This window comes from Thermobia domestica, chromosome 13 (genome assembly GCF_964235325.1).
Source record: "Thermobia domestica chromosome 13, izTheDome1.hap1.1, whole genome shotgun sequence".
NCBI lineage: Eukaryota > Metazoa > Arthropoda > Insecta > Zygentoma > Lepismatidae > Thermobia > Thermobia domestica.
Genome location: NC_137466.1, coordinates 34004136 through 34017675, shown reverse-complemented (window position 1 = coordinate 34017675; position 13540 = coordinate 34004136). Strand labels below are relative to the sequence as shown.

At 36.0% G+C, this 13540-nt stretch overlaps 1 protein-coding gene across 2 annotated transcripts in view; it reads right to left on the bottom strand.

The window, feature by feature from the left end:
• Positions 1 to 7399, bottom strand: part of LOC145668088 (gustatory and odorant receptor 24-like) — a 149136-nt gene extending 141737 nt beyond the window's left edge. For both annotated transcript variants that reach the window (XR_014127970.1, XM_081735602.1), the window contains exon 1: positions 4036 to 7399. The gene's annotated coding sequence lies outside the window, so the exon portion shown is untranslated. The remainder of the gene's footprint in view (positions 1 to 4035) is intronic.
• Between the last annotated feature and the right edge of the window lie 6141 nt (positions 7400 to 13540).

The window sequence follows — 13540 nt, the reverse complement described above, 5'->3', positions numbered from 1 at the left end:
TGGGTAGAAAAGCTAAGCAAACTCATCACCATGCCATCACAACACCGAACACATATTTCAGAGTTTGACCGTTTCCGATTTTGAAACAGCTCCTGCGTATACTATAAGTCATTACTCGGCACTTGTATATCACATTGTGATTAGTAAATCAAAATAATAAGCAAAAATTTTGTTGTGACTCTTATTGAATCGTGTGAATTGCGAGCGGAGCGAGCAAGATTATTTTTAACAAATTTATTTCTTTGCGAACCGACAACAATATTGGTTTAGTAGGGCGCCAATACTCTTACAGGGCGCCGCGTCGTTTGCTCTTCTACAACGCCTTTTCTTGCTTCTTGCTCGTTCGGCGCCCCCTCCCTATCAGCGCTCGGGATTACCGCCCCACTTGTTTCTTCCCTTGCCACAACTATGCTGTCAATTTACTATAATGATTGTTTTATAAACTGTTATCAGAACGAGGGAATTTTGACTCAGGTATACTATATTTAGAAATATTATTAGCAATGCTCAAGAAATTTTCTTTGACCTACGCATGAGTTCTGAAAAGAAGGCGCCACAATAATACAAATCCCATTCCATGGTAGGCCTAGATATTTTGGCATTAAATTAACTAGGCAGTCGACTCGTATTTCTACGCATAATGACGATCAGTGAACAGAGCCTTGATTATTACAATAAACTTTGTTATTCATTTAAAGAAAAATAGACAAATCTTCATTTATACTAATTTATATTACTGAAGAAAAGAATATGTTGCTACATTGATATTTCATCATCTCTCGTGTTCTGATATAATATTAGAAGTCTGTCAATAATATGACAATAACCTTCCCAGACATTTATGAAAAACATAGAGCTAGTGTTGCGCACATGTATAAAATCAATGATGAACTACTCCCTTGACCATTGTGTTTGCCAGATGTTACCCCTGGACTTGTTTTGGTTTTGAGAAAAGAAACTATTAACCAAATGTTCCTTTTGCCATAACAAAGGGCATGATCTCAACATAAACTAAAAAGATTGGAAGTTTTGTTTTACTACTACGTTCATAAATGTTTATTCATGTTACCAATTAGACATTCAAATAACACACATACATATTTTATGATGATTTTTGGTTCATCAATATGACATACATTATTTCATGTTTTGTTAATTATCAATGATGTAAACCAAAATTTGTTGAATTGTAAAAACTGATTAGTAATTAATAATTTAGATAAATTGGCGAGAAACTTACCTCTTTAAGTATCATTTCTCCTGAGGAACCATGTGATACTATAATAAACGTAAACATTGATCCAATTATAACTATACACCTATTTGCCCTCAAATCTGTAAACATTGGGTCAATACATGCATACAAAGCTAGTATGAAACAAACAAGAAGTAACAATTGTTGATAAAGTATATCCCATGCAAAGGAGATACTCAACTGATCAACAATCGAGCACAGATTTTGGTACATGATACGAATTTGTTGTACTTGTGTAGAGATTACGGTTGTAACGTTACTAGCAACTATTAAATTAAATTCTTGTCTCAGAATATAAAACGATCTTCTACAACCTACGCAACACACATTAAATAAAACGTTAGTAAACAAAAGAACAAAATGCTCATAGATGAGAAGTGGATAGAACCAAAATGGAAATGGAACTCGACCAATATATATGTTACTAATATCAACAAGTATTAATACAGTAGCTAACGTTGTAAGTATTAAAATTGTTCTAAGCTTAAGATGGTACTGAAGTTGTATTCCTCTGAAATGAAAGAACCTTGTTTCAAATGCGTGCCATTGTGTGAAATATTTTTTAATCTTTATCATACTAAGCCAACATAATGGTAAGCTAAGGATAACACTTGAACAATGCAATGAGTACTGCACACGGACTAAGGCATTAACAAATCTTTCCAAACTCAAAGTGTAAGAGAAAATTTCATTGATCAAGATGAAGGAGCCATAAACACCAGCCACGTACAGGCATAACGAATATAAAAAGATCCATAATGAAATTTTTGGTTCTGTTTTATAATTGTAACAGAAAGGGAAACATCCAACTAGTTTTCCGAAGGTTAATAATGGATCAATCTCTTGGAGAAATGAAGATGTTAGTCCATCAGAAAGCATAATTATGACTGAATATTACTGATTATTTTAATCCTAATTAACTATGTCGTCTTTCAGAGCTAATTATTTGGAAACTAAATTAGTATTATGACACCAAAGTTCAAAAAACAAACCATCAAGTAATTGAACAATGTAAGTTGATGAGTTGTAAACGATGAGTTGATGAACAATGGGTTGTAAGTTGAAACAATGTTTTGAAATGATAGTAATTTAAGGAAAATGTATTTCTACTTTCTATTTTCTTAACAGTTTATTAATTGGTAAATAGGTTTAGTTTTCTCGGTGACATAAGAAGATATATATAGGGCGTTGCCATATTTATAGATAACAGATGTCTTACTGCAAATGTCATGGAATGTCAACATTGATGACAGGACGACAATCTAAAGTAAATTAATATTGTGTTACCTCAACACATCAAAATATTGCTGACCATAGAAATGATAGAACTGTTATGTTATTTGTCTCGTATTCGATTTAGTATCATAATATTTTTCTAAAAAATATCTTGCTATATGTTACAACTTCTTCCAACTATTGTTTCGTACCCTCATATGTCTGACATGTCCCAAATAATTTAGTTTTAAGAATTCTGAAGACAAGAGAGCTCATACTTGACGAAATTTAAGCAGCATGTATTTTAAAATAAATAAAACTTAGATGAAACATTCCTAAACGAGTGTAAATTATTTATTTTATTTGCAGAAACTTAAAAGATTCAGTAACACATATAGAAATGAATTTCTTTTAAATATTATTCTGATTCCCTTTTGTAAATGATAGTTCGTTTCCTTATGGAAATGCTAATCTGTTTGCCTCCTTCGAACATTCAACTCCCATCATTTCTACAAGTTAATTCCACCAAAACTGCGTATTTAATGAACTTCAGCGATTTTATAATGATAATAAAGTTTTGTGTAGTTATTGTTTCTTATTCTTAGTTCTCCTATAGCTCTATCAACTGTGGATGTACGTCGAAGGAAATGGGTGTAGCTACGAAGGATAAACGCATATGATATTCTTAAAATAAAGAGATGCAAAAATATTGTATGAGCTTATACCATGAAAACTACCCGGAAAAGAAGATTATATCGTATTAAATTGTTCTTAAAAATGTTAATATATGTTAGATCTGATTTGTACTTGTTTATTAATTATTTAGACACATAATGGTTCCACATACATATTGTAGCAGCACTCGTTTTTCGAGTAAATTATTTTGTATATTTTTGATTCTGTTTAATGTTTACGTCATAAAAATCATTTATTAAGGTTAAGGTAATTAAATGTTGTGTATGAGATTATAATGCAAGCTGCACAATGTTGCTAATGTTTGTGTCAGCAGTTTGTTGTAAATAAATGTTATTATATTCCCAAAACCAATAAACGATGAAAAGTTTAAAATTATTAAACACTCATATACATCGTGATTTCTCCTTGTAAATATTCTATTTAAGATCAAGATTAACAATACGATACAACCACGAAAAACAACACGTCCTACGCAAACGGATTTTTCAGTGGCTTCAAAGTGATAATATCAAGCTTATTCAAGGTGATGGTGTAAAAACATATAAGTTAAAATCTTTCAAGGTGTCTTATGGTACTTATAATATGATACTAAATGTAGCAACAATCAATTGTCACGTTAAGTAATCAGAATTCTAATAAAATGACAAGTGTCATATATTTGTGGTATTTATTAAAACCGTCACCATAAATGCAAACGATATAGATACAAACAATATTTACAAAATCATAATGTGAAATATAGGTAGTACAATTGTAGGGGTCTATCAAGGAGAAATCCCTGATACTCTCGTGTGTTTATAATGTCCGTAGTCCTCCCCTCACGACATTTATGTCATGCAAAAGTTCATCAGCGCAAAGCTTATACTCACAAACACAGGCCTTCCATCACCGCTGTCAGTCCTGGGTGGTTCCTCTGGACGTAGAATAAATGTACCATACCACACTCTTAGCAGGTCTAGGTCGAAAGATAATAATTTTTAAAAATGCCTGGTTTTATAGTATCACAAAACTGTTTTTAGCAAGGCACTGTTTATGCTGGAAAATATGTTTTTTCAATTTAAAATAGACACCTTGAAAGATTTTAACTTATATGTTTTTACACCATCACCTTGAATAAGCTTGATATTATCACTTTGAAGCCACTGAAAAATCCGTTTGCGTAGGACGTGTTGTTTTTCGTGGTTGTATCGTATTGTTAATCTTGATCTTAAATAGAATATTTACAAGGAGAAATCACGATGTATATGAGTGTTTAATAATTTTAAACTTTTCATCGTTTATTGGTTTTGGGAATATAATAATCCCCCTTTTAATAAAGAACAATGGTCAACTGTTCATGAGAACCAGTGACATGGAATCCCTTAAAATTTTTCATCGTTTAAGACCTTTATAACCATGAGGCTGGTGCACAAAAGAAAGAAAAAAAAACACTAGAGGAAGGAGGCACTAGTAAACACACACACAAGAAAAAAAAATCACTAAAACTGCTGGGTCCGTGTAGATGTCGAGTGTGATCCCAATAGTGTATCCGGGAAGGCTGGAACTCGGGAAATCCTGATCGTGGTGGTGCAGCACGTCGAGAGTCAAGGGCTATCTCCTGGAAGTCTGCTATCTGGAAGGCTTGGTCCTTGAGCCAGAAATGGACAGCATCTTGTGGTCTGGAAGTCGTGAGGTCCATCATCCAGAAAAAAAAAAACTGCGACTGGTAGGCATCATCCATGGAAACGGGTAGCAAGATGATGGGTAGCCCAGGTGCGTTTGTGAAAATAGGCCGGATGCGGAAAAGAAATTACATGACAGGAGGCACTGAATTACTTGTTAAAGACCATTGTGAAAACTTTTTTTAAAAAAAAAAAAAAAAAAAGGACTAAAAGAAAGAAAAGAGGGAGAAGAGATAATTAGGAAGAAGTGTAATGCTATTGCAAATGTAACGTACAAGGAACAAAAGGGATAACGTAAAAATATGTATAATGGCGAACTGTAATGAAGAAGGCACCTGATCAATCTTTAGGGAGATGCGGATATTCCGGGGTGCGTGAAAAGGCGAGACCCTTATGTTTTTATTTATTTTTTTTTATTTTTATTATTATTATGATCATGTTTACTACTATTGTATGTGGTGTGGACGGAAGTATGGTCGTGGATAGCGAAAGATTCCGTTATAGTAGAAGTATAGAAATGAAGAGTGAATTTGCCATTAAGTAGGACAATATATATATATATATTAGTGAGACGTAGTTTATTCCTGGCCAAGATACCGTAAGTTGACCTGGAAGACAAATGATTCGGGAGAAAACTGCGTGAGGTTGCCAGTTATGAGCAAAAGGAGCTTGTATACGGGTGGTGAGAAAAAAATGGAGACGCGAGTGGCAGTGGCAATTTTTGTGTGCTGTTCGCGAATGTGTGGTGGTGGTTTTGTGTTTTATTATTATTATCATAATGAGAGGATTTGTTAAGATATGTGGAACGAGGAATGAAAATGGCGGAGGACAGAGTACGAGGTAAGTACCAAAAAAAAATGTGTATGGATGAGAGAAAGCATTTCGTCCTAGCGACCTTAGTGATATCATGTGGGGTCGGACCAGCCGTTCCCAAAAAAGGACGCAAGAAGGAAATGAGATGGAGAGTCTTTCCTTGCGCGCCTAGGAAAGAAAATGACGAGAATAATGAATGATGCCGGTATATTGCTTATGGGGAGAAGGAAAGGCGTAGAGGTTGTTATGAGCGTAACTAGGAGTCGTTGCACGGGAGAAATGGTGTGTGTACAGCGGGTTGCCTAAAACAGGAGACGAAGCATATGCAATAATAATGAACTGCCGGAAGAAAAAAAAAATTCCGCACGGGAGAAATATTGCCTGTAATGTGTGTTGCCTACCTGTATCTGTAATTATGGCATAACGAGAGACAAAGTCGGAAGTTTTGCCAGTGTGGTACTACAGAAAGGGATCATGTTTCACTAGGAACGTTAAATTAGATAATCAAAACATAACGTGAAATGTAATTGGTAGTTGGGTTTTGAAGTAATGTGTGGTCGGATCCTATTTAGAGGTACTGAGGAAGCGCTTGTACTTATACTCAAATTCGGAGTCTGGGTTTGTAGGTGGGATGTACAGTTTCAAACGGGTCTTAGCAATGACCGTTGGCTTCCCATCAATATCTAGAAGATACTCATCAGCCGAGACATTCGAGATCACTTTGTAGGGTCCCTTATAAAGACGGGATAATGGCTTACAAGTGTTAGGTTTTGTTGAGGTATCTAAGACCATAACTAAACTGTCAGGGAAGAACTGTGTTGGATTTTTGACCTTCTCAATGCGCTTCTTCAGATCAGTGAAAACTTGGTGTTTTCGAAATTCAACGAGGTCCCTCATTTCTTTGAGTGCAAGTAGGCGATCATTAGTATTCAAAGTTTCTTGTTGAACATGTAGCAAATTGTCTAATGGTAAAGTGGGATGAACGCCATAGAGCAGAAAATTAGGAGATAGACCAATGGAAGTTAAGGGTGATTTATTCAGAGCCGCAGTGGCATGCGCAAGGAAGCGAGGCCAAAATTTCTGGTTGTCTTGGCACAGAAATTTGAGACTCGTTTGCAAGGAGCCTAATCTTTGTTCGACTGTGCCTAGAGAACGATGTTGATAGGGTAGGCCGTACTTAACTGTTATGTTAAGAGACTTGAGGAAGTTTAACGATACTGTAGACCGGTGTGAACTCTGAAGATCTAAGTAGATTGTGCGAGGAGTATTATATGGAAGAATGATATGGTTTGTGATGAAATTGATGAAGTTGTCGCTGTTTGGAGTTGTTATGGGATGAGTAATGGTGAATCCAGTACAGTGGTCCGTAGCTGCATAAAAGTATTGGAAACCTTCGGGATCGCTGGGTATTAGCTTGCCTGCTAGGTCCAAAGAAAAGGTTTCAAATAGGCCTGACTGAGGAAAACGCTGAATTGTGGGGTTATTAGGCATGTAATTGCGTTTAAAGATGGCGCAGCCTTTACATGATTTAAGTTTCTGAGCTAGCCATGATTTTAGGCGCGGAAAGAAATACTTGTATCGCAACATCCAATACATCTTGAAATTAGGAAAAATTTGAAAGATATGATCTCTAAAGCATATAAAAAATTTGTAGAGAATTCAGAGATGTATATCAAAGGTGATGTTAGCACATTTTGGAACTTTATTAAATGCAATAAAAATAAAAAATCATGTCCGCAACTTATGACTGTGAATGGAAAGGAATTAGCAGATAATAAGATAATAGCTAACGAATTTGCCAATTATTTTAAGTCTGTGTTTTCAAATGTTAAGCCTAGCTATAACTGTGATGACAATAGTAATTATATGCAAGCAAATAAAGTACTTACTTTAGAATTAATTACAGTAGATGAATACCAAGCAGCAATAAAGAAATTGAAACCAAGGAAATCCTGCGGTGTTGATGGTATTCCTCCTTATATACTTAAAGCATGTGCGGATATTCTTGGATATCCCTTATGTTACATATACAATTTGATTATTAAGAAAGAGTCATTTCCGAATATATGGAAGACATCAAGAGTTACACCCATATTTAAAAAAGGAAATGATACGATGATTGATAATTATAGACCTATTTCCATTATTTGTGCCCCAGCTAAAATATTGGAACATATAATATATGCAAGAATATTTAATCATGTGCAAAGTTATATAAGTGTAAATCAGCATGGTTTTATACCAGGTAGGTCGACAATTACCAACCTTATAAATTTTACTCAAGATATATATGAGGCTTTAGATCTCAAAAAATGTATAGATAGCATATATTTTGATTTCACCAAAGCATTTGATAAAATAAATCATGATGTTTTATTAAGCAAATTATCTAGCTTTGGACTTAATCGGTCTTTCCTACGTTTAATTGCCTCGTATCTCTCAGAAAGGAAACAATATGTTGCACATAGACAAGCTTCATCATTCTATTATAATATGAATTCAGGTGTACCGCAAGGGTCAAATTTAGGACCACTATTATTTATTATATATGTAAATGATCTTCCAGCAAAAATAAAATATTCTACATGTACAATGTATGCTGATGATATAAAATTATATAAAATAGCTTCAAAAGAAAGTGATATGAAAAATTTACAAGAAGATATAAATGCCACATTTGAATGGAGTAAAGATAATTATTTAGAACTAAATGTAAAGAAATGTCATTATGTAAGGTTTGGAACTTATAAAAACATACAGAACTACAAGTATTTTTTGAATAATGTTGAACTCGAAAAGAAACATCAAGTTAAAGACCTTGGTATTGTTTTTGATAGTAAGATGTCGTTTAATGACCATATTCAACTTATTATGGCAGAAGCATATAAAAAACTAGGTTTCGTTATTAGAAACACAAGAAACTTTACAAATTTAGAGGCTATTAAACTGTTGTATTATAATCTTGTTAGAACTAAACTGGAGTATGGGTCTATAATTTGGTCACCGAATTATACTTCTTATCAGAGACAAATAGAAAATATTCAGAAAAAATTTTTACGTTTCCTTTTTTATAAGAAGTATAATTTTTCATCGTATAGAATGGGAATTTCTTATAATGAAATATTACAGGAATTTCAGTTTATCCCGTTACATAAAAGGCGCAGATTACATGAACAAATGTTTCTTTATAAACTTATGAATGGAAACATTGAAAGTAGGGACATTTTAAAACAGATTTACTTTAATGCAGGTCAATGTAACTTAAGAACACGGAACTTTTTCGTAAATAAAATACCTAAGACGAACCGTTATAAAAATTCACCACTGTTCAGAATATTAAGCAACTACAATGACATGGTAAGAAATCATGATTTGGATTTCAGTTTCAATGTTAACAAGTACAATATTATTATGCAAAACGCATTAAAAATATAACTTAATTCTAATACATAGCTGCAAATTTTGAATGTATATGAAAGGTAAATATGTAAACAGTGTAGAACGTATGTTTATATGTGTGAAGGCGAAGTATTTATATATAAACTATTTATCAAACAATATATAAATGTGTGTATGTAAAATTGTATTTATATATTTATGATTATTATTTTTTATATTCTTTTGTAAAATTCTTTGTGTATATTATGTGTATTTTTTTTCTTTTTGCTTAACTATAAGTTAAATTGCAAATCAATTGTAGTAAAAGCTCCTATAATTGGGGATGATCGTCCCTGTTGGAGTTAGATTGTTAAATAAATAAATAAATAAATAAATAAATAAATAAATCTTGGTAAAACCTATATGAGTCATTGAGTCATGATACTCATCGAATAAAGCTGGTTTAAGACTGTCGGGTACGCAGAGCAGTAATCGAGAGTTAGGTACTCGGTACAGTTTTTTGTAAAGTATGCCTTTCTGAATAACGTATTGTTTGTTGAGACGTTGGAATGAAGGATCTGTCTCGTCTCGTTTGTTGAGAGTCTCGATAATTTTGGAGAAGAATTTATCTTCACCCTGTAGGCGAGATAGGTCCAAGTTGTTATCGATAGTTAGAAGTACAGAATCAGGCACAACCTCATTGTCCATGTCTATCGTGTCTTGCGTAAGAGGAGCAGGATTCCTACTAAGATAATCAGCTATGGGGTTCTGATGGCTTTTTGCATGTTTGATTGTAAAGTCAAATGTATTAATGTAGTTTAACCATCTCAAAATTTTTGGGGATGGAACAATTGTTTTCCGAACAGCAAGAAGAGAAATATTGTCAGTAACTAGGGTGAAATGGTGGCCTAACAAATATTTTTCTAATTTCCGGAGAGAAAAGTACACTGCATATAATTCTTGATGGAAGATTGGAAGGGGGGAAACGGTTTTGGGATGTCTAGAAGAAACATAGCAAACAGGTTGCACAACGTTAGTAGTGAGATCTTTCTGTAATAACGCCGCCCCTACGCCAACTGATGCGGCGTCTGTCATGAGAATGTGGTGTGTATTGCGGGTGGAATATAGAGCAAGTACGGGGGGTGAGGTTAGAAGTTTCTGCATTGTTTCAAACGCTTGAACGCGCTCAGGAGTCCAGATGAGCTTTTTAGGATTGTTTGACAGAGCCTGATAAAGGGGTGCAAGAATGATGGAAAAATTTTTGAAAAAACGTCGGAAAAAATTTGCACTGGCTAACCAGCTTTTGAGGCTTTTGAGAGTGGCCGGTCTGGGTGCCTGAGCTAAAGCTGAAATCTTATCAGGGTCAGGTTGTAGAGTGTGATTGTCAATAATATGGCCTAAACATTTAATTCTTTTTGATCCGAAAACTGATTTTTTAATGTTAAAGAGCAGAGAATGTTTGGCGGCTTGCTGAAAGAAGGCACGAAGCACAATCATCATCTGATCGAATGAATCTGCGTGGACATACATGTCGTCAACGAATGATGTAATATTGTTGGGGAAGATGTCCCTATAAATGGTCTGAAGAGCTTGTTGAAGTAAAATGGAGGCATTTTTGAAACCCTGAGGAACAGATGTCAACTGAAGGTGATTGAAAGGGAGAGAAAGACCCTTAATGGAGAACGCAGTGGCCGGTCTGTCCTTGGGATCTAAGTCTAATTGATAGAAACTGGAGTGTAAATCAAAGGAATTGAACCAAACTGAGTCAGAAAGAGACTCTAGAACGTCCTGTATATCTTCTAAAGGAGAAGCTATTGTTCTTGAACGGGAGTTAAGGCCCCTGAGATCAAAAACGGCCCTTAGCTCTGTTTTGGAATTTGGTTTTAAAACAAATAATATGTTATTTCTATACTGAGAATCTGATTGTTCAAACACTCCTTGATTAATGAGGCGCAGGACGAGTTCTCTTGCTCGCGGTCTAAGTCTATGTGGAATGACGAATTGGGGGGACTGAAAGGGAACGTCCGATTCTAAGTCTAACGTGGCCGAAAATGTGGGTATTTTTGTAAAATCATTGTCGTGCCATTGAAAAAGAAAAGCATATTCAGAAAGTAGCGCCTTCATTTGAGCAGTTTGATGTTCGTTCATGTCAGGAGAAAAGTGAAATTTGTTAATGTCAATGAGATGACCGATTTCTTTAAGGCGTTGTGCTTTGTGTCGTGAAGCGTCCTCGTCCGTGGGAAAATGAACCTGTCTGATGGTGTAAGCGTTAGTGTTTTGTTCCGGTGGTGAAAATATGGAACCAATAACAATGGGAGCATTGGCCTTTATAATCTGGGGACGAGACGAGACGTTTGCAAGTGGCAAAACAAGGTTATCTATGGAAACAACGGTATGCGTCATATAGCAGTTACTTAAGTTTCGTAAGATAGGAGTATGTAGCCGGAAGGATGTATTTGGAAAGTGACCGTTAACCTTGAGAGGAACTGCTTTAGCTGAACGGGGTGGTATGACAAGTCTCCTACGTGCTTGAAAAACAATGTGAGGAGTGGGATGTTTTTTGAAAAAGTGAGATGTGTTTGTATTTACGCTGTGTATTGCATTATCGGCTGGAGGCATGCGACCTAGATGACGTAATGATAGAATGCCTTTGTCAAAATCAAGGGTTGCTTGATGGTCTTGAAGAAATTTACTGGAAAGGATAGCAGGAAAGTTTTTGAAAGGAACCAAACGAAAAAGTACAGAGTATTGATGACCATTAAAATTCAAGTTGAGGATGGTAGCACGGGAGAGATGTACCGGAGATGATGAAAGACCATTTAGAACCGTGTGAAGCTTAAAAGTACGAACCGAAGGGTCGAGTTGGTCGGCTGGAAAGAGACTGACTTCAGCACCAGAGTCAAGGCAAAAGAAAACATCCTTGGTCATGCAACGGGCTTTTACGTAAGGTAATTTGCCTTTGAAATGCAACGGTAATTGGAGGTAATCTGAGGAAGAGGGAGGGGAAGAAGGGGATGAGGGAGAATTAAGCGCGAGGAGACTGGTGCGCTCTCGCGCTAATTTTGGGCGTTTTTTGGTTTATTGGTACGAGAGTTTGTGGAGACAGGGGAAGGGGAGGGGAGTGAGGGTAGGTGGGTAGGGGTAGGATATTGAAAAAAGGGATGATAGAATGGATATGGTGGGATGGGTATGGTTGGCTGTTGTGTAGTATAGACGTTTTGGGGTTGGGAAGAATGCTTAGTATTAAAACGCTTATTGTTCTTGCCTTTACGAGAGCCGTTATTGTGATCATTTCGTGGAGTGTTACGGGTTGGGGGAGACTGAGGGACAGTTTGACAATGAGAGGAGGCGGTACATTGACAACAATGATATGGGTGTGTGGAGCAATGAGTACACGAGTTAGAAGAAGAAGAGGTCGGATTGGTGGAATGAGAATGTTGGAGACAGGAGGACGGCGGATGGGGTGAGAGGGACTGTGGAAAGGGAAGGGATTTATGGTTAGGAGAGAGGGTGTTGTGATTGTGTGGACTAGGAGAACGAGAACGGGTAGGAGCGAAATGAACAGAGGTAGGGTGAGAATTTGAAAGGGTGTTGAGGTGAAGCTGTAACTGTGAGACTTGATGAGTTAGTTCTTGAATGGCGCTAGAAGTTGGGACATCTGAAGTTTGGCGTGAAAAGGAAGAGTCCGTTTCTCGCTTTTGGGCCATGAGCTGAGTGCGTTCTAAGGTTGTAACCTCATCAATAAATGTGGGATAGTCAGATATGGTGCGAGTGCCAAACCAACGTATGTTCTCGGGTGTCATGCTCGACACGCATTCTAAAAGAAACTCCTGAAAATCTAATTGCGTGTATGCCTGATCTGCCAGAAATTTCTTTGCGAAAACGTAATGAGAAAGTGGTTCATTGGGGAGTTGAACTCGAGCCCTATACCGATGAATGCGAGATCGTGGAACCTGCTCGTCGCCAAATTGTTTTAGGAATTTTTGTTGGACGGTTGACCAGGGAAGGGTAGAGAGATTTTGGGTGGAGAACCAATGTTGAGCGGGTCCAGAAAGGGACTTTTCGAAAATCTTTATGCATTTTGAGTCATCCCAGTTATTGACCAGTGCGATCTTCAAGAAATTTTGTAAAAATAAATCCGCGCTTTGTTCCTTGGACGCACTGTATATATCGGGAATGATGGAGGAAATGCCTGCCATATTGTTTGAATTTTGAATTTGAGGTGTGTTTAAGGGAATGAAAGAAGCCTGACTGCGAGTCGTGGGCATGACAAGAGAATGTGAGAAATGAAATGACCACAATGGAGTTAACAAAGCAAAAAAGTGCCTTATATGTGTGAAAAGAGGAACACAAACACTAAGAACCACACGAGAGAGATTCCTCTGGGGGAGCCATAATATGTTACTAATAATATGATACTAATTATGTTACTGAATGTAGCAACAATCAATTGTCACGTTAAGTAATCAGAATTCTAATAAAATGACAAGTGTCATATATTTGTGGTATTTATTAAAACCGT